Genomic DNA, 19,459 nt, shown 5'->3' with positions numbered 1-19,459 from the left:
CGCCCACCACCACGCCTGGCTAATGTTTTGTATTTTTAGTACAGATGGGGTTTCACCGTGTTAACCAGGATGGCCTCGATCTCCTGACCTCGTGATCCACCCGCCTGGGCCTCCCAAAGTGCTGGGATTACAGGCCTGAGCCACTGCGCCCGGCCGGCAATGGCTTCTTAAACTTCATGAACCAACCTCTGGTAGCGTCAGACTTTTCTTCTGCAGCTTCGTCACCTCTCCCGGCCTTCACAGAATTGAATGGAGTTAGAGACTTGCTCTGGATTATTAGGCTCTGGCTTAAGGAAATGTGGTGGCTGGTTTGATATTCTATCCAGACAACTAAATTTTTTTCCATATCAGTAATAAAGCAGTTTCACTTTCTTACCGTTCATGGCTTCACTGGAGTAGCACTTTCTATTTTCAATAACTTTTCCTTTACATTCATAACTTGGCTCTCTGTTTTGCACAAGAGGTCTACCTTTCAGCCTCTTTTGGCTTGGGCCTGCCTGTCTCACTAAGATTAATTATTTCTAGCTTTAGATTTAAAGTGAGAGTGGTGTGACTCTTCCTTTCATTTGAACACTTAGACGCCAATGTAGGGTTATTAACTGGTTTATGTTCAATATTGTTTTTCGGAGAAGGCCCAAGGAGAGAAAGAGACACTGGGGAATGGGCAGTCAATGGAGTAGTGAGAATACACATAACATTTATGGATTAAGTTCATCATTTTATATGAGTGTGGTTCACGGCACACAAAACCATTACATTAGTAACAACAAAGATCACTGATCACAGATCACCATAGCAGATATAATAATAATGAATCATTGAATGTGACCCAGAGACACAAAGTGAGCACGTTGTTGGAAAAAATGGCACCGATAGACTTGGCTTGATGCAAGCCATTTGTAAAAAGCATATTGTGAAAGGCAATAAAGCAAAGCACAATGAAATGAGGTATGCCTGTAGTTTATGTAATGGAAATCAGTGTTTCATGTGGTCCAATGTGTTGTGTTCATCAATTATTTCAGAAGATGTATTATAGTTGAAACGTTTATTAAAATCGCAATTGTGATGAATTTGGAGGTGATAAATATAAACTAGCTCAGAAAATATGAAAAGAGGCTGGGCACAGTGGTTCTCGCCTATAACCAAGCACTTTGAGAAGCCGAGGAGGGTGGATCACCTGAGGTCAGTAGTTCGAGACCAGCCTGGCCAACGTGGTGAAACGCTGTCTTTACTAAAAATACAAAAATTAGCTGAGCATGGTGGTGCACACCTGTAATTCAAGCTACTTGGGAAGCTGAAGCAGGACAATCGCTTGAACCCAGGAGGCAGAGGTTGCAGTGAGCCGAGATCATGCCACGGCACTCCAGCCTGGGCAACAGAGAATCCATCTCAAATAAAAAGAAAATATGAAAGGAGATGGACAAACTCATTAATAATTAAAACATGCAAATTAAAATCTGATATATTTTACAATCACAGATTGGCCAAACTTAAAAGCCTGAAAATACAAAATACTGGCAAGGAGGTAAAGCAATAGAAGTTCATAAACTGAAGTGAATGTTTAAATTGGTACAAACACTTTCGCAAATAACTTTTCTCTAGCAAAATTAAAGATGTACATGCCCTAACTAGTATTGATTCCACTCCGTAGAGAACGTGAAATAAATTTGTAACCAAATGTGTCCAGAAATATTTAGAGTAACTTTGTTCATAAGAGTTCACAGAGAATAGAAGAAAGTGAAGGACAGAGTCCTAGAACACTCTAGCATTTAGAAATCCAACAGAAGCCAAGATACAAGCTAAAGAATCCAAAAAGGAGCACTGCATGAATTAAAAAAAAAAAAAGAGTAAAAAGAGTCATGGAAGAAGCAAAGAATTTCAAGTAGGAGAGAGAGAACAATTGTTTCAAAAGCTCCTGAAAAGGCTGGTAAGATGAAAATAAGAGTCAAATTAATAACGATTTCCAGGATGGCGGTCATTGGTGATCTTAATATAAACCGTTTCTCCAGAGTGGTAAGATCAATTGTCCAAGAGTAATGGGATAAAGTGAGAGGAGAAAGGAAAGAGGAGAAGTAGAGATAAATATAAATAACTCCTTTAAAACATTGACCTAAAAACAAACAGATTTGGGGAAGAACTTTCTTTTTAGTATTAGTTTTTTTGGTGAGTGTACTTGAGGACTGTTAACATGCTAATGGAAATGATTCATCAGAGACAGAGAAATCAATGCTGCCAATTAGAAAGGGAATGAGTCTAGGAACAAAGTCCCTATAAACCAAGAAGGAATGGGATGCAGAATGTAAATGGAGAAGTTAATATAAATAGCAATTGTACCAAGAAGGAAGGCAGAGCATGAGGGTTGGTGGGTTTAGTAATGGGAAGATAAGACTTTCAAATTGTATTTATTTTCTAAGTAAGCATGAAGCTAGGTCCTTAGTTTAAAATGGGGAAAGAGGATAGAAGTAACTGAATGTGAGAGGGAAACTAAAGAAGTTGTCAAATAATTGTCTCAGAGAGTGGGAAAGTTAATTTAATAGATAAATATGATGGCCTTGTTTGGTGCTTATTTGAAATTTTTGTTCACATATTTAAAATAAGATGTGGTCATGTTGATGTGTAATTCCCTTCCATCCCTTCACTCAACACATAACCACTGATAATCATCTCCTGTGTTTCAGGCACTGTCAATAAAGCAGTAAAGAAAACCGAAAATATTCCTTGTTCTCATGGAGTTTTCATTCCAGTGGGAAAAAGGAAAAAAACAGGCAAAATACATAAGTAAACAATATATGTGTAAGAAGTGTCTAAGTAAGGAGAAAAAAAAGGGTTTCGGGGTGGGGATAATGAATATGACTATGAGTATGGTCAGCAGCCCAGGCCTCACTTAGAAGATGTGATGTGACTGATGTGGGCGGATCACGAGGTCAAGAGATCGAGACCATCCTGGCCAATGTGGTGAAACCCCGTCTCTACTAAAAATACAAAAATTAGCTGGGTATGGTGGTGTAGTGCATGCTGTAATCCCAGCTACTTGGGAGGCTGAGGAAAGAGAATCACTTGAGTCCAGGAGGCAGAGGTTGCAGTAAGCCAAGATCACGCCGCTGCACTCCAGCCTGGAGACAGAGCAAGACTCCATCTCAAAAAAGAGGAGGAGGAGGAGGAGGAGGAGAAGAAGAAGAAGAAGAAGGAGAAGGAGAAGGAGAAGGAGAAGGAGAGGAAGAGGAAGAGGAAGAAGAAGAGGAAGAAGAAGAGATGTGAGCAGAGACTTCCAGGTGAGAAAGCCAAATAAATAGTTGGGAAGTGCACTCCCAGAAGAGGTGCAAAGACCCCGAGGTAGAAATAAGTCTGGTATGGTCAAGGAGCAATGTGGGGGTCAGTGTCAAAATAGAGCAAAGAAGGGGAAGACTAGGAGATGAGTGACTTCCATGCTGGAGCAGCACAGACAAATCTTTGACCGGGTAGTTTGGCAACAAGAACAATGCAGAAAGGGACAGGTGGGAATGAGTTAAGTACTGCGCTACGGAAGCTAAGCACATAAGGAGCAGGTGATGCCATCATGGAAATGAGATACCGTGAAACAGTGGTTGGAACAAAGAATTGGAGACTCCTTTAGGGTTGAAGAGTAAACAGTGTAGGATATCAGAATAAATGGAGCCGGGTGCGGTGGCTCACACCTGTAATCCCAGCACTTTGGGAGGTCAAGACAGGTGGATCTCCTGAGGTTGGGAGTTTGAGACCCGCCTGACTAACACGGAGAAACCCCATCTCTACTAATGGTGCACCATTGCACTCCAGCCTGGGCAAAAAGAGTGAAACTCCATCTCAAAAAAAAAAAAAAAAAAAAAAAAGAATAAAAGAATAAATGAATGGGGAAGCATAGCAATTAACAGACAGGTAATAAAATGTTTAAAACTGAGTGTTTGGAGGTGGCACAGTTGTTGGTGTTGATAACGTCTGTGATTGGGTCGTTGAGCTGGTGCAGAGGAGAAAATTTTTAGAGTTGAAGAGGTCAAGGTACTAAGAAGCTAGGATAAATAATATGTGTGGATGTTGAAGATACCAGGCATGATGACAGGAGAAGTTGGTGGGGTAAAAAAAGGGTGAGCCAGATACTAAAGGTATAAAAGAGTATAAAGTTATCAAAAATTTACGGTTATGTATAAGAAGAACCATTAAAAAAAAAAGATATACAAAGTCATAAAAGGCAATGTTAGAGGCTTTCCACTTCCAGGCATGATGGAGTAACACATACTAGACTAGCCCTCCTGCCATAAGGAATTTTGAAGCCAGACCAAATATATGAGGCAACTATGTTCAGTCATTGAACAAGAGGCATGCAAAACTGAAATTTCTGAGAAGGGAAATCCATCAGATAGGCCCCACAATTACCTCTACTATTTGCCTTGGGACAATTTTCAATCATAATGCACAGATTTAAGAGGAAAAAGAGCTTGGTGGTCCCACAGAACTGAGAGCAAAGCAAAACTACCTTCATATCCATGGTGAAATAAAATGCATTTACAAATAAACAAAAGTCAAGAGAATTTGTTGCCAGCCTACTTGCACTACAAGGTATGTCAAAAGATGTTTTTCAGGCTGAGGGGAGATGGTACCAGATGGAAATTTGGGTGTAGATGATAAAGGAATAAATATCACATGAAATGGTAAATAAGTAAGCAAATATAAAACATTATTTTTGCTTCTTAATTTCTTTAAAAGACAAGCCTGTTTACAAGAAGAGGCACATCTGGAAGGTAGCAAGATAGTGGATGTTAAAGATTAAGTACGTTAATGTCAAAGGAACTGTAGTTTTGAAAGAGAAGGAACAAAAATGGACTTGGAATTTACAATGAGGAAAAGAAGAGTAGCTCTATCTGTTTTTCCAATAAAAAGATTTGTTAGTGTCCGGGCACGGTGGCTCACACCTGTAATCCCAGTACTTTGGGAGGCCGAGGCGGGTGGATCACAAAGTTGGGAGTTCAAGACCAGTTTGAGTGAGATGGTGAAACCCCATCTGTACTAAAAATACAAAAATTAGCCAGGCGTAGTGGTGGGCTCCTGTAATCCCAGCTGCTCAGGAGGCTGAGGCAGAGAATGGCTTGAACCCAGGAGGTGGAGGTTGCAGTGAGCCAAGATCATGCCACTGCACTCCAGCCTGGGCAACATAGCAAGACTCCATCTCAAAAAAAAAAGCTTTGTTAGTGCCAGTGGGTGCTTTCACTAATGTTATTAGAGACATTATATTACATCACAAAACAATGAGTAAATAAAGTCTCAAATTTAGAGCTAACCCAAACTTGATCATCAAATACAATTAAAACTAGATATTTATGTAATATTTAAACAATAAAATCTCTACCTTCAGTTTTCACATGATATAGGAATAGAGAAAGTAGACATGAAAGTAATAGACTTTAAAGTGAATATTATATAGTGTAGTATGGAAGTTGTTTTTTCCTTAAATTTGGAAATAATTTAGCTTAAATACACTAGCCATGGAGCCATTTTAAGTGCATTTTCCCTTCCTAAATTTTCCAGTTTCTTTAATGATTATCATTTTACTTAAATTTTTCCTTTGTCTTTAGTCAATCATGATAATTTGTTTTTTCTCTATAATTAACTGTTGAATCAAGATTTTCAAATGTATTACCTTCAACTTTATGTTACCGTTATTTTCCTTTTTTTAAATTTCAGGTTTTATCCTTTTTGTTTCTTTTTAGATATTTCTTATTTACTTTTTCAAGAACTTCCTTCTTACTTAGATATCCTTGATTGGCATTTTCAAAGATACTGATCTGGATTGACTTATAAATTCTGCTCTGAAAAATCTTTTTAATTTTTTGTTTCTGTTTTGTTCTTTAATGTTTTCTTCCCCTTGCTTTCCTCAGATTTGGTCTTTTTTGTTTGTTTCTTTAAAATATTTGATTTAAGTGTTTAGCTTAATTATTTTTGTCCATATATATGAACCCTTGTGATAAATTTACCTCCTAACAGAGCTATGGCAATATTTCACCCATTTTCTTATATACTATTGAAATCTGTATGTGCTGCCAAGATGGAATGATAGGTGGATACAAAACACAAAGATGTTAGCAGGGGTTATTGCCATGTAGACAGGATTATGGCCTCTTTTCATAGTGCTGTCCTTTCACCACAGCATGCCAGGATGTGGGGCGGTGCTCAGCCAACAGGCAGCAGGGCCTCTGGGACTTGCCTGGGCTTCTAGGCTGCCCTGGGGCCCTGACAATGGCTGATGCTTGTGGTGGAGGCAGGAGGATCCTAGTTGTCACTCTGTTCTGCACAATCCCTCCAGGTTCACTAGGCTCATTTCAAAGCCCACTGACAATCCTTTCATTACATTTCTTCCTGCTCTCCTCCTGTCAAATTTAGAGGAGTCTTTCTAGTCTGGGATGGGAGGAGATGTTTCGTGAATTTTACTTTTCCTTATTAGATTCTCCCAAATCTGTTATTTCAGTCCCTGAGAGGCAGACTTCTGAAGCATAAAAGCCAATAATTTAATCCTGTTGTTTATACTTTCACTGTACTCAATGTATTCAATTGGAAAGGGCTAAATGGAGGAATAAAATACTGTAAACAAAAAAACACATTAGTTAACATTGCAGCTACCTTTCCTAACCACACTATTTTAAGTCACCTCCCCAGTTGGATGTCACAGGCTACAGCTTTGAATATAGTATTTCACAGCTTCTTGAATTCAGAACTTTTGTTTCATAACACTTACAGTATTTTAACTGTTTGTAGGACTTTACCACTTTGCAATCTGTTTGGCTTTACAAAGGCATCGTAGTTGGAAGTCACCCAGTGATGAAAATGGTATTTTTATAGAATTAAGACTCTCTGAAGCACAGGATGAAAATAATTTCTGATTCTCATAATCCAGTTCAACAAATTTGGGTAAATACTCAGCATTCATCATTTACATCTTCTTTTATGATATCATTTAGGAAGTGTTAAACCTTTTAAAATCTTCTATAGTCACCTAAGTCAGGTGAATTTCCTCGTCTTTGAGGTGTGCTCTAATATACGCAGATGCCAAGGATTTTTCAAAAATTTGAGAGGCTTAACCTTTATGGAACAAGGAACAAATTTTACTTTACAAATTATAATTCTATTGTATCTACTTTTCCTGATATGTACTTTGCCTAACACTGCAATCCAGACACCCACAGACAGCTCTCTGTACCTGTCTCTACCTGAGCTCAGGACTTGCCCTCAATGTGACATTATAACTGATCTTGTATGACAAAAATCTCCATAAGTTAAAGGGCAAACGATGGACTGGAAGAAAATATTTGCAATGTATGTAACCGCTAAAGATTAAATTTAGAATATGTAACGAAACGGTACAAATAAAACAACAAAAAAGATAAACATAAGAGGGCAAAGTATGTAAATGGGCAATTCACAGAAGAGGACATATTCTGAATGTTGGGTAAGTGAAAATTAACCAGTAATAAAATTGAGTACTGTTTTATGTATCATAGTGACACATTTTCAGATGCAATAAAATCAAGTATCTACTAGAGTGTGGGGAAACTAGTATTAACTCACAATGCTGACAGGAACATAATTTGGTAAAATCAATTGAAGGTGGCTTGACAATATCTATTAAAATTTTAAATGAACATCTTCTGTGCCCCTGAAATTCTTATTTCTGAAGTGTACCAGCACTGAAATATCTCAAAGACTATTAGCAGGTTTTCTTAAAGCAAGTTGCAGCAGAAGAATAAACACGTGTGTCGCATAAAAAGTGACAAAAACGTTAAATGTCCAACTAATAACCATTGTTAGCTGTGTGAAGGATTACAGATAGTTCAGGAGGCCTTTGGATTTATCTACTTTTTTCCGATTTTTTTAACAGTGAGAATGTATTCACGTGATAGTTGTGAAGTTGAACGTAAAATTCACAATTGAGAACCCAGAAGATCTTCATAAAAAGTAGAGAAATTTCCTCTTACTTATTCCTTCTTTGTAAAGTATCCTGAAACCTGAAGAACGAACCCCCTGATGGTGTCTTTCAATAGCAGAAATATTTCTTACTGAGAAATGTTTTAAAAATTGCCTGGCAAGGACCCCTTCAGTTAAACCTGTATTGCTTAGGCGGGGTCTGTCTCAGCATCAGTGGTTTCTTAAGCTCCCTGGGTAATTTAGACATGCAGCTGGGGTTGAGATCTACAGTCCCACAGGACCTGGCCTCTGCATATCTTTCCCACCCCTCTTCTTGGCAGCATGGATCTTCTTCCTTTCTTCCAATATATCAAATTTGTTTCCTCCTCGGGGCTTTTGATTTTTCTGTTCTCATTTGTCTGGAATATTCTCTTCCCAGGTCTCCTCATAGCTCACTTCCCCTCTTCACTAAAGGTCTTTAATCGATGTGATCTCATTGGAGAAAAGTTTTTTGACCTTCTTATTTAAAATAGCTCTCTTCTTCTTGTCCCATCCCCAACCCTACATCACAGCTTTGTGTCTTATTACCATGCTCAATTCTACAGGAAATCTTGTTAGATTATAGATAATATTTTACCTTGAGTTCACCACATGTAAGATTTGCATGATCAAAGTTCTTTTGTCATTCACTATTATGTCCTCAGTAGGAATCTGATAAATATTTGTTGAATGAATGAATACAAAGCAGTAGTACTGTTAGATAAGCTTTCAGGGAATGTGTCAAAGAAGGTGAAAGAATGGAACCGAGTCTCAAAAAAACTCACTCACTGTTTGGTGGAAAAGGGAGTGGCTGGGAAAAGGGCAAGATGTAGGGAGAGAAATATTGCAGAAGAGAAAGGAAGACATGGTGTACACAGGCAAGGAGGCCCTTTGGCACTTTCAACAGCAGGTAGATTGCGTAGCTGAGGTTCGATGGGAAGGTGGAGCTATAGAAATGAATCTTTGCAGGTAGGCAAGTCCCAACCCTTATGGGCATTACGTAACAAGAACAAGTTGAATTGTATCCAACAGGCAATAGAAATCTAATAAAGGATTATAAGGAGCAGAGTGACATGATGATATTTATTCCCATTAATGCCATCTTGGAAGCGACAGCATACGTACTATAGTGATATAGTGTTGGGACTCTGGAATGAGACCCACCTATGTACAAATTCCAGACCTTACTACTTGTAATTTTGGGCAAATCACGTCACTTTTAAGAAACAGAGCCCTCATCTTAATAATATGGATAATAATGTTTCTGAAGAGGATTTAAAAAAGTACTGAATGCAAAGAGATAGCACAATATCAGGTATGTAGTATCTCTGCAATGTTAGCTCTTTGTTTTGGTATGAGACCTCACGGCAAGAAAGACTAATGTGTTCTGTGTTTCTCCAGCAAGACTTCTCCCAACTGAAATGATGTATAGGTTGATTCTTCACCCAGCCACTTCCCTATGGTTACAGCATTCCTCCACTTTACCCCTCATCGTTTTCTTTTTTCCTCACTCCTGGGTCTTGAGTCACTCACCAACCAATGTAAAAAATTACGGCTTTCATTGAAAGCCAATTCAATTCTTCCTTAAGCCACTTCTACCTGACCTGCTTCTATCTTTTAGCCATTTCTTCTCTACTTTCCTTAACCTTGTTAAACTATCAAGGAAAAATCCTTCATTTTCTTCATTTCCCGTTTTTCTTTTTCTTTTTTTTCTTTTCTTTTGAGACAGGGTCTGAATCTGTCACCCAGTGAGCGATCTTGACTCACTGCAACCTCCGCCTCCCAGGTTGAACTGATTATTCTGCCTCAGCCTCCCAAGCTGCTGGGATTACAGGTGCCCGCCACCACACCTGGCTAATTTTTGTATTTTTAGTAGAGACATGGTTTTGCCATGTTGGCCAGGCTGGTCTCGAACTCCTGACCTCAGGTGATCTGCCTGCCTTGGACTCCCAAAATGCTGGGATTACAGTCATAAGCCACCATGCCCGGCCAAATCTTTCATTTTCCAAACTTTCATCTATTAAAACACATACCCAAGCAGGCACAGTGGCTCATGCCTGTAATCCCAGCACTTTGGGAGGCCAAGGTGGGCAGAACATGAGGACAGGAATTTGAGACCATCCTGGCCAATATGGTGAAACCTTGTCTCTACTAAAAATACAAAAATTAGCTGGGTGTGGTGGCGCGGGCCTCTAGTCCCAGCTACTAGGGAGGCTGAGGCAGGAGAATCTCCAACCCTGGAGGCGGAGGTTGCAGTAAGACAAGATTGCACCACTGCACTCCAGCCTGGGCAACAGAGTGAGACTCGGTCGCAAACAAAAAACAAAACAAACAAACAAACAAAAAACACATACCCTTTACCAATTCAGTTGTGTAAAACACAACTTTTTCCTATTGACCCTTCTCTCCTTTTCAAATTCTCTCAGAAAGAAGTTACAAATTCACCCACATCCTCCAAACTCTCAGTGCTTTTCCTTGTACTGTATCCCATTTTCAGACTTGTTTCAAGATGTTGGATCAATATGCCTTCACTGAAGCTCTACTAGATTTCCTGTGGGCTAAGACCCTGGTGTATTTTTGTTTTTCCTTTCTTAGGATTCTTCTCAGTGACTTCTACGTTCATGTGCATAGTCCAGGCAGATCTCAGTGCCACATTCTTCTACATTGGTTCCCATCATATCCATGCCACTCAGATGTCACATAGGATAACATGTCATCTTCAGCATCTCCTTCTAAAACACCATATTCTGAGATTACATACTTTACAAAGAACCTCATCTCCTTCTAATTCTGGCACCCCTTATTCCCACCAAAATTGCTCTTGAATCTCTCCTGACCTTAAGCTCTTTAATGCTTTCCTGTTCTCTCAGGAGATCAATCTCTGGTCTCCATTCTTTATTTAATCTAAAAATTGTAACCCATTATTTCAAATATGCACACAAGTAACTCTTGAATGAGCCATAATCTTTTGTGTGATCAAATGTACGTTTCATCATATTATTTAGCTAAATGAAATGTCTTTCTTCTTCATCAAAAACTACACTTCTCTTTAAGTTTAACCAGCCCAGAAGAGTATTATTTGACTGTAAGGTATACCAGAACAGTGGTCCCCAACCTTTTTGACACCGGGGGCCAGTTTCATGGAAGACAATTTTTCCGTAGACCAGTGGTGGGGGATGGTTTCACGATGATTCAAGCACATTACATTTATTGTGCACTTTATTTATATTATTATTACATTCTAATATATAATGAAATAATTATACAGCTCACCATAACGTACAATCAGTAGGAGGTCTGGGTTTGTTTTCCAGCAACTAGATGGTCCCATATGGGGGTGATGGGAGACAATGACAGATCATCAGGCATTAGATTCTCATAAGGAGCATGCAACTTAGATCCTTTACATGCACAGGTCACAGGAGGGTGTCCATGCTTATGAAAATCTAATGCCAGTGCCGATCTGACAGGAGATGGAGCTCAGGCGGGAATGCAAGCAGTGGAGAGCAGGTGTAAATACAGATGAACTTCCCTCACTCACCTGCCACTCACCTCCTGCTCTGCAGCCCAGTTCCTGACAGGCCGTGGACTGGTCCCTGGCCCAAGGATTGGGTACCCCTATACCAGGATGTAGATGTGTAGGATGCTTATCATAGGGCTTTCATTGTCTTTAGAGTATAAAATACACAAATATACTGTAACTATGCACACTATAATAGCCGATAAAATTAATTCAGTCAAAGAAATAATGGACTTTATTAAGAATAATCAGTCATTGCTGTTTACTGACTGAATATAAAACAGTAGGACCATAAGATAAGCATTCAGGGGAGGTGTCAAAGAAGATGAGAGACAAGAACTGAGTCTCAAAAACTCACTCATTCTTTGGTGGGAGAGGGAGTGAATTGGTTTTATAAGCCAGTTCGGTCAAAATTGCTGAACCAATAGTTTTCTCTCCAGATTTTTCTCCCCAATATTTTTCTCTCACTATTATTGTCACACATGCAAACACATAGTGTTCATACATATTAGAGTTACATATGTTTACTATTTGAAGCACATAAATTTAGAATTCTAATTTGGAACCTCTCAGTGAGAAATTTAACATGAGAAAAATGAGAATTTTTAAAACTCATTCTATAATATACCAAGACTTATGAACTACAGTATTCTAAAAATCAAAACACGGTCTTAACAGTAGCACTACACAGACTCTGCCAAAAAGTTCATGTTGTGATACATGCCCTTAGGGAAATAGTTGGACCAGCTTTACACAGTTATACAAATCCATTGAGTTCAGTCACAATTGTTAAACAAACAATTTAGCTTTACATTAGACATGGGAGAGAGCAGAGGTAATAGATACTTGGAAAGACTGGGAAGCTATTTTTCAGGATTATTAAAATAAGAATGAGTCTGAGCTAAGCAGAAAATAAGGACAGAGTACAGAGAACTCATTTGAATTGTAAAAATTGCATAATTACATGACATGGCTAATTAACTTAGCCTTTTATCTTTATATCTTCCCCCTTCAATACTTAGTACACTAACTTGCACTTATAGTACCCTCAAAAATATTTGACGATCCCCTAGAACTTAAAATATAATAATAAAAAAAAAAAGAAAAAAAGAAAAATATTTGACGATGTTATATCAAGAATTGCATTCTTAAGAACTTGCATCTACAGCAAGTCCATTTAAATATTATATGGAATTTATTTTTAATATATTTCAAAATGGGAAAAGATAAAAGTCCAAACAGATACAAACACAGTAGTTCATCCTTGTGATAATATCTGAATTTGGGGGTTCCAAAGCAAAGAAACTTTGCACAAAGGAGATAATACTATAGCAGCAAATGCCCGGTGCATTTTCTTTATAGTTACTTGATCAAAGATGCAATCAGCCTATCAGCTGAAGCCTTTTTTTGTTTCCCTACAATTGGAAGGTTGGTTTCTAGACTGCAAACAGCACTCTCAGTCTTTAGAAGTAACTGGTTCCTATATTCATGAGTTGCAGATCATTAAAGTTATCTTCTGTTATTATTGACAAATTATCAGATTAGTATAAAGTCACCTAACAATATTCTCCTGGTTAAAATTTGGCTATCTACCCACTCCTCCATCCTTTACCCAATAAAAACCAAATTCCTTAGTTCGGTGTATATATATATATGATTTAGCCCCATTTGCCACAACTCCCTAATATCCACTCTAGTCCCAATCTCCCGTCAATATCACCTTCTCTTCTGACCTTTGTATATAGCTTCTTCTCCCTGAAATGGTTTGGTCTTCCCATGCCTCCTTCAAGCTCAACCTACCCATTACTGCTGATGTGAAACCTTTCCTTACCTGCTTGCCTTGCCTTTATCAAGGTATAGTCACTAACAACAGTTATAATACTGGTGTAATGTGCTCTTACTATGTGTCAGGAAATGTACTTTTTTCTTAGAAGGAAGTAAAGAATAGTGGTTAAAATTAGAGATGCTGGAGTCAAACTACTTGGGTTGTCATCTTAGTTCTATTATTCCCTATGAATAAGGTGCCTTCGGTACCTTAAGTAATCTCCCTGTGCTTTCAGTTCCCTCTGTACAATGGAGCTAATAATAGTTCCTCATAATGTTATTGTCATTACATCCAAAGTGCTTGCACATAGTAAGGACTACACTAATATATGTGTTTTCTCAATACAGTCTGCTTCCCAGATAAAATAAATTAAGCCTTATGACTAAGTAACTTAAACTAGTAAGTGGTAGAATTGGGAATTAAACAGATCTCTGAATGCAAAGCCCATCCATCTAACCATTGCATTATCCTGCATCCAGAAATTTGTTCAATTCTTTCAGATACCAAAGTGTCTTAAATGTTTCTTTATTAGCACTTACCATAAGCCATCAGATTATGTCCTTAAATACGGAACACCTTGAGAATGAGATCTGTTCTCTTTTATCCCTTTGGTGAACTGCCCAGCCCCCAGCATGATGCCTGGCACAATACACATGCCCCATAATTGTGTGTTGAGGAAGGATTGTTAGTAAGGATATAGAGGCAATATCTAAAAAAAAATTCTCTACTTTGTGTGCCAGAGCCTCAAAAGCAGTACTTAATTTGAAAGCTGAATGTGGCCTGCAGATGGAATTGATATCTGGGACAAGATATCTTGCCCCTAAATTACATCGTTTGTGTAGCCATCTATTATGTCTATTTCATTTAGATTCCCAAATTAAAAGTAAATTTAAGCAGCACCCTTACCTTATGACTGTTGCTTTGTTTTTGTGTATTGCCAACTATTCTCAACACAGACTGTGATTCAATTAATAAGGATTCAAGAAACCAGTACCCTGTCCTGGGCTCTGTGTTTCCTTGGCCATGTCTTCACAAGAACTGAGGAGCTCATATGACCAAGGAGATATTATCCCCTCCCCCTATGGAGCCCACACTAACCCTTCAAGACTTTGCTATAGATATACCAGTCCCCCAACCCCTTACCCACATAGCTCTAAGCCTGTTTCCAGGATTGTTTTAGACTCTTCCTCACAAGCGTGAGTGTGCCTAGGTGTCTGTAATCTTAGGCCCTAGGGGTTGCCAAGCAGCCGCTGTTTGTTGAATGAGGGGGGGATGGATGGAGCTTAGAAATGCATCCAGGTGGCCAGGCACGGTGGCTCACACCTGTAATTCCAGCACTTTGGGAGGTCAAGGCAGCTGGATTACCTGAGGTCGAGAGTTCAAGAGCAGCCTGACCAACATGGAGAAACCCCTTCTCTACTAAAAATACAAAATTAGCCAGGAGTGGCGGCACATGCCCATAATCCCAGCTACTCAGGAGGGTGAAGCAAGAGAATCGCTTGAACCCAGGAGGCAGAGGCTGTGGTGAGCCAAGATCATGCCATTGCACTCCAGCCTGGGTGATAGAGCGGACTCTACCTCAAAAAAGAAAGAAAGAAAGAAAGAAATGCATCCAGGCTGGGCGTCCACACCTGTGCATGTGGGGCCTCTCACGGCGAGGGGCAGAGCTGAGGGTGGGAAAGGAAAATGTCAAGTCATATGCCTGAGGTCAGCTCCAAGCCTACCAGCACATCCCAACTCAGGACTTGGAATGGTCCAGGAAGTTTGAATTCAAACCTGTACTTCCAAGTCATCATGAAAAGAAGTGTGTTAAGATAGGAAAACAGGACAGATTTTTCAAACTTTGTTAGCTTGATTTATAATTGCTAGATATTTAGCCAAATATTATGGGGTTTACATTTGTACTTTTGCTCCAGATCCTGCTAAGGTTAGCGGCAGGTTTGCAAACAATAATATATTTACTGGTTAAAACCACAGTCATTTCTCTCTTTTCCTAGAAAGAATTAAGAAGTTTAGTAAGAAAGCATTGACACATTAATAAGAAAATGCCTGGTTACATCTGTTTCCTTCTTGATGGTAGATTTAACCAATGTGGATAGGCAGCCTTGCTTGTAAGTCGCCGTAATCACCAACAAATGACTGGGAGGAGGTTTATTTTAAAACTCTACATTTTTGCATGACGGTTACCATATTTATTAGAAAATAAATATCCCCAATGTTATGATTTTTCCTAACAAGATCCATATGCAAAAAGGAGAGAAGGTTAGCAATAGAAAAAAAAGAAATAAGTTTGTCAAAATCTAGATTCCCAAGAAGAAAGCCTCTTTTCATTTATAGCAGAGGGAAGTTTTCACTTTATCATCAGTAGAAATGCTTGTTAGCCAGATTAAAATTTCAGAGACTTGATGGTGGAAAACCCTCGTAAACAGAATGTGCAGCTGTGTTTCCAAACCAGTGAGGAAAAGCCACCTGCCAGTGTAAACTCAGGCTACATTGTTTTAAAGCAGTGCCTGCCTCTCTTATCAGAAATGTGCACGTCAGAGAAGAAAGTGGGGAGGTCTCAGAAGCCCACCTAAGTTCAGCAAATCAAACACCATGTCAGACTGGTTCCCGTTACTAGGATGGACATTGTGAGTTATAATAAATCCAAGGGGTACCTTTGCTTTTTAAGGAAAGGAAAGGAAAGGGAACTGTGGGACTTTGTAGGAAAGGAAACTGCCAGTGAATCCAATCTACACAGAAATCAATTTCACACGGCCATAATTCAAGGAAATGGGGCAGTATGTAATGACGTGGACATTCATTTTGCTTTTTAAAATTCAAACGTTCTTCTTGGCTACTATCATATTTTTGAAAACAGCTTGGACTTCTTTCCCTCTCAACTCCCTCTACAAGCATTTTTGCTGTACATGGGAATCTGTGAAACAGAGCCTCGCACTGTGACTCAGCCCATTGTTTCCTTTAACTTTTCTCACCATGTCCTCCTGCATCATTTCCCTTTCTCAGGACTAAAAAACAGTCACGGAAAAAAATCAATGTTTTAAAACATACACTCAACAAATAGTGGGAAATATACTAAAATGAATTTACTAATTTGGTTTTGACTTTCACTAGTGCATACTTTGAAGTTCATACACAACTCACATTCTAGGACAGAATTGTATTACTTGCATCATAACATAATTAGTACATTCTGTTTCTCTTTCCTCTTCTTGTTGGGCTGGGGAAAGAGGGCTATAACTTTGTTCTAATTTCTACCTCTAATGAAGTATGTTCCTGAGTATTTGTGTATGATATCTGCTATGAAGATAATGTTTTAACACATTTTAAATAACAATGGTAATAATAGCATTAATATGTTTAAAAATATGTCCAGGACCTGAAGAGATGGAAATTTGTTTATTTGACTCCATAAATTATGACAACTATGACTTTAAGAATGACCAATAAATAATGATGCTCAGGTTAGATTTTTTTTTAATAAAGATACTAATACTGTAATGTCACCTTTTAAAAGAAATTCAGAAGCAAAGACATGGCACTCTAAACCATATGACGGAAAACAGAGAAAAAGTGTCATATTCTAGTTATCTCTAACAGAAGGACGACATCATGATGGGAAGTAACTATATACAGTTTATATTGGGGAGGAAGAATTGAGTACATTGTATAAAACAAACTCGGAGTGCAGTAATTGAAAAAAGGTATAGAATCTAGCCTCCACCATCGCCAACATGGACTTCAGAAATCAGCAATCTGATCATCTCATCTGCCAAGTGAGGAGGCCAACACTCAAGGGTTGTGGCATCTCAACCAGGTCACACCAAAAGGGCAGGATTTCTTAGATGAAATCTCAAGATTCCAAATAAAAGACCTGTGTCTCTGACTCCCTGCCTTTAATGCTAATAACACCTTCACCCAATATCAATTTTTTTAACAACAAAAACTTAGAGTTAATAACTTTACTAATGATGCTGTGTAGATACCCTTTTTCTTGAGGTAGAGAATATATAAACATAAAGTAGCATTGAATCTCATTCATTGATCCTGTCACTATTGTGTTTCCAGTATAATGGCAGCATCTTGTAGAAGAAATAAGCATGGACATTGGCACAAGAAAGATCTCATGACTGCCAGTGTACTGGTTTTTTACGCATGACAAAATTACTCCAACTCTCTGAGATTAATTTTTGTCTTGTATACGTCATGATAAATATTGCATGATTCATGAGCCTTTGTGAAAATTAAATTATATGACATAAATGAAAATACCAAGTATTCTGCCTGACACCTAGGAAACACAGAATATAATACCTGATGAAGAAGGATGCAATACCTAAAAATTAGATGGGCATACCATTGAACCCTTTTTTCAAGAAAAAATAAATAACTAGAGATGAATTCGAAGTTGTATGTTGAACAAGTATTTATACTTTAGTAGTGTGATAGACAAAATCAATGAAGTAGGGGCTGAAGAATTCATGAACCAGCAAGAACAACAGCAAAAAGAATGGGTGTGAGGGCAGGGCAGTGGCTGCACAGAGACAATGTCTTTAGCTGAGTTTGAAAAGAAAAAGAATAGGTTGATAGCTAGAGATGACAGTCAAAGATGTTCTAAGAACAGTATGAAAGGCTAGAGCTGAGAAGGAACTGTCATGTACAAAAGACATAGAGCAGGGGTGTCCAATCTTTTGGCTTCTGCGTAACACATTGGAAGAAGAAAAATTGTCTTGGGCCAACATAAAATACACTAACGATAGCTGATGATCTAAAAAACAAAACAGCAAAAAAATCTCATAATGTTTTAAGAAAGTTAACAAATTTGTGTTGAGCCGCATTCAAAGCCACCCTAGGCCGCATGTGGCCATGGGCCTTGGGTTGGACAAGCTGATAGAGCATCATCGGCTGAGAAAAATCCGAGAAAGCTTTGTGAGAAGCAGTAAAATATGGATAAATAAACTGAAGCCCATCAAACAAAGGCCTTGCATGCTCACCTGAGTGGTTTGAGTTTGATATAAAAATAATACATACTAGATTCCACAGTAGAGGAACGATTTAGTGATTTAGTGATCTAGTGATTTAGAAGCAAGCAATCTGGCAATCAAGAGCATGATGGATCATGCTGGAAAAAAAAACTTCAGAGAAGTGGAGAGCATGGATAAAAGCACCTCTAATAATCCCAAAATGAGGTGATGGAGGCCTGAAATGAGACAGTGGTGAGGAGTCCAGCTCCGAGCCAAAAGCGTATAACGACCTTTCAAGCCCGACCACAGACAATTGCAAAGGATTTACCTGGCAGGCTTCACAGGCAAAAGTTGTCCTCCCCACACCAGACTGTGTGCAGCCAGGAAACTGCAATCTCTGAAGGGAGCTGCAGTCAAGGACTCAGTCACTCCATCCTCAGCACCATGCGCTTATGCATATCTGCATCTCCAGCCCTCCCTGCATTCAGAGAGAGGAGGTCTCATCATCGGGGCATTCTGCGGAGGTCTTCTCACTGGGGAGGACACTTGAAGACTCTTTTTTCACTCTGACTCAGTATTCACTGTTTCCCACACCTAGTCCTCCCCTCTCCAGCTCACCCCAATCCCCACCCCTGGGTCCATAAAATGGTCAGAGCCTTTTGTTCAGGCTCCCGTAGGTGGTGAGATAATTCCCCGCCCCGCTCCCCAGTGTGCACTGATACATTGGACCTTCACCCAGTGCCATTCTGTGGAGAAAAAAGGAACATGAAAAGGGTTAAGCTTTTTTCTCTTGCCTATTCTACTACCTTAGAAAGTCATTAAAGGCTTGGCTGTTACTTTCACTTTGGCTTGTTGTCTTAATTGACCACTCCAACCACGGGTATCTCAGCTCTCTCCAGCTCAGCTCAGCTCTTGACAGATGGCAGAGCGAATTTTGAAAAATGTTGAATACAGTAGACACCCTAGTTCTGATCTCCATTCTTGTTTTAAGCAAATCTCCTACACTTTCAGTCCTCAGAACTATAAACTACAGTTGTAAAACGTTTGCAAGAGAAAAACTTATAATATTTAAAAACTAGTTTTAAATTCTTTAAACAAAGACCAGGACAGTGTTTCAATTTCAAATTTATAATATAACATGCAAAAAGTCCACACTTCACGGTCTAGACTAATTTGAATGAAATTTTTGTGTCACCAGCATTT

The 19,459-nt window shown here is 38.9% G+C and overlaps 1 long non-coding RNA gene across 1 annotated transcript in view; it reads right to left on the bottom strand.

Moving 5' to 3' along the window:
* Positions 1 to 18,890, bottom strand: part of LOC102116902 (uncharacterized) — a 77,900-nt gene extending 59,010 nt beyond the window's left edge. The window contains exon 1 of the long non-coding RNA XR_010587086.2: positions 18,585 to 18,890. This is a non-coding gene — a long non-coding RNA (uncharacterized lncRNA). The remainder of the gene's footprint in view (positions 1 to 18,584) is intronic.
* Between the last annotated feature and the right edge of the window lie 569 nt (positions 18,891 to 19,459).

This window comes from Macaca fascicularis, chromosome 5 (assembly GCF_037993035.2).
Source record: "Macaca fascicularis isolate 582-1 chromosome 5, T2T-MFA8v1.1".
NCBI lineage: Eukaryota > Metazoa > Chordata > Mammalia > Primates > Cercopithecidae > Macaca > Macaca fascicularis.
This window is presented reverse-complemented; position numbering and strand designations above follow the sequence as displayed.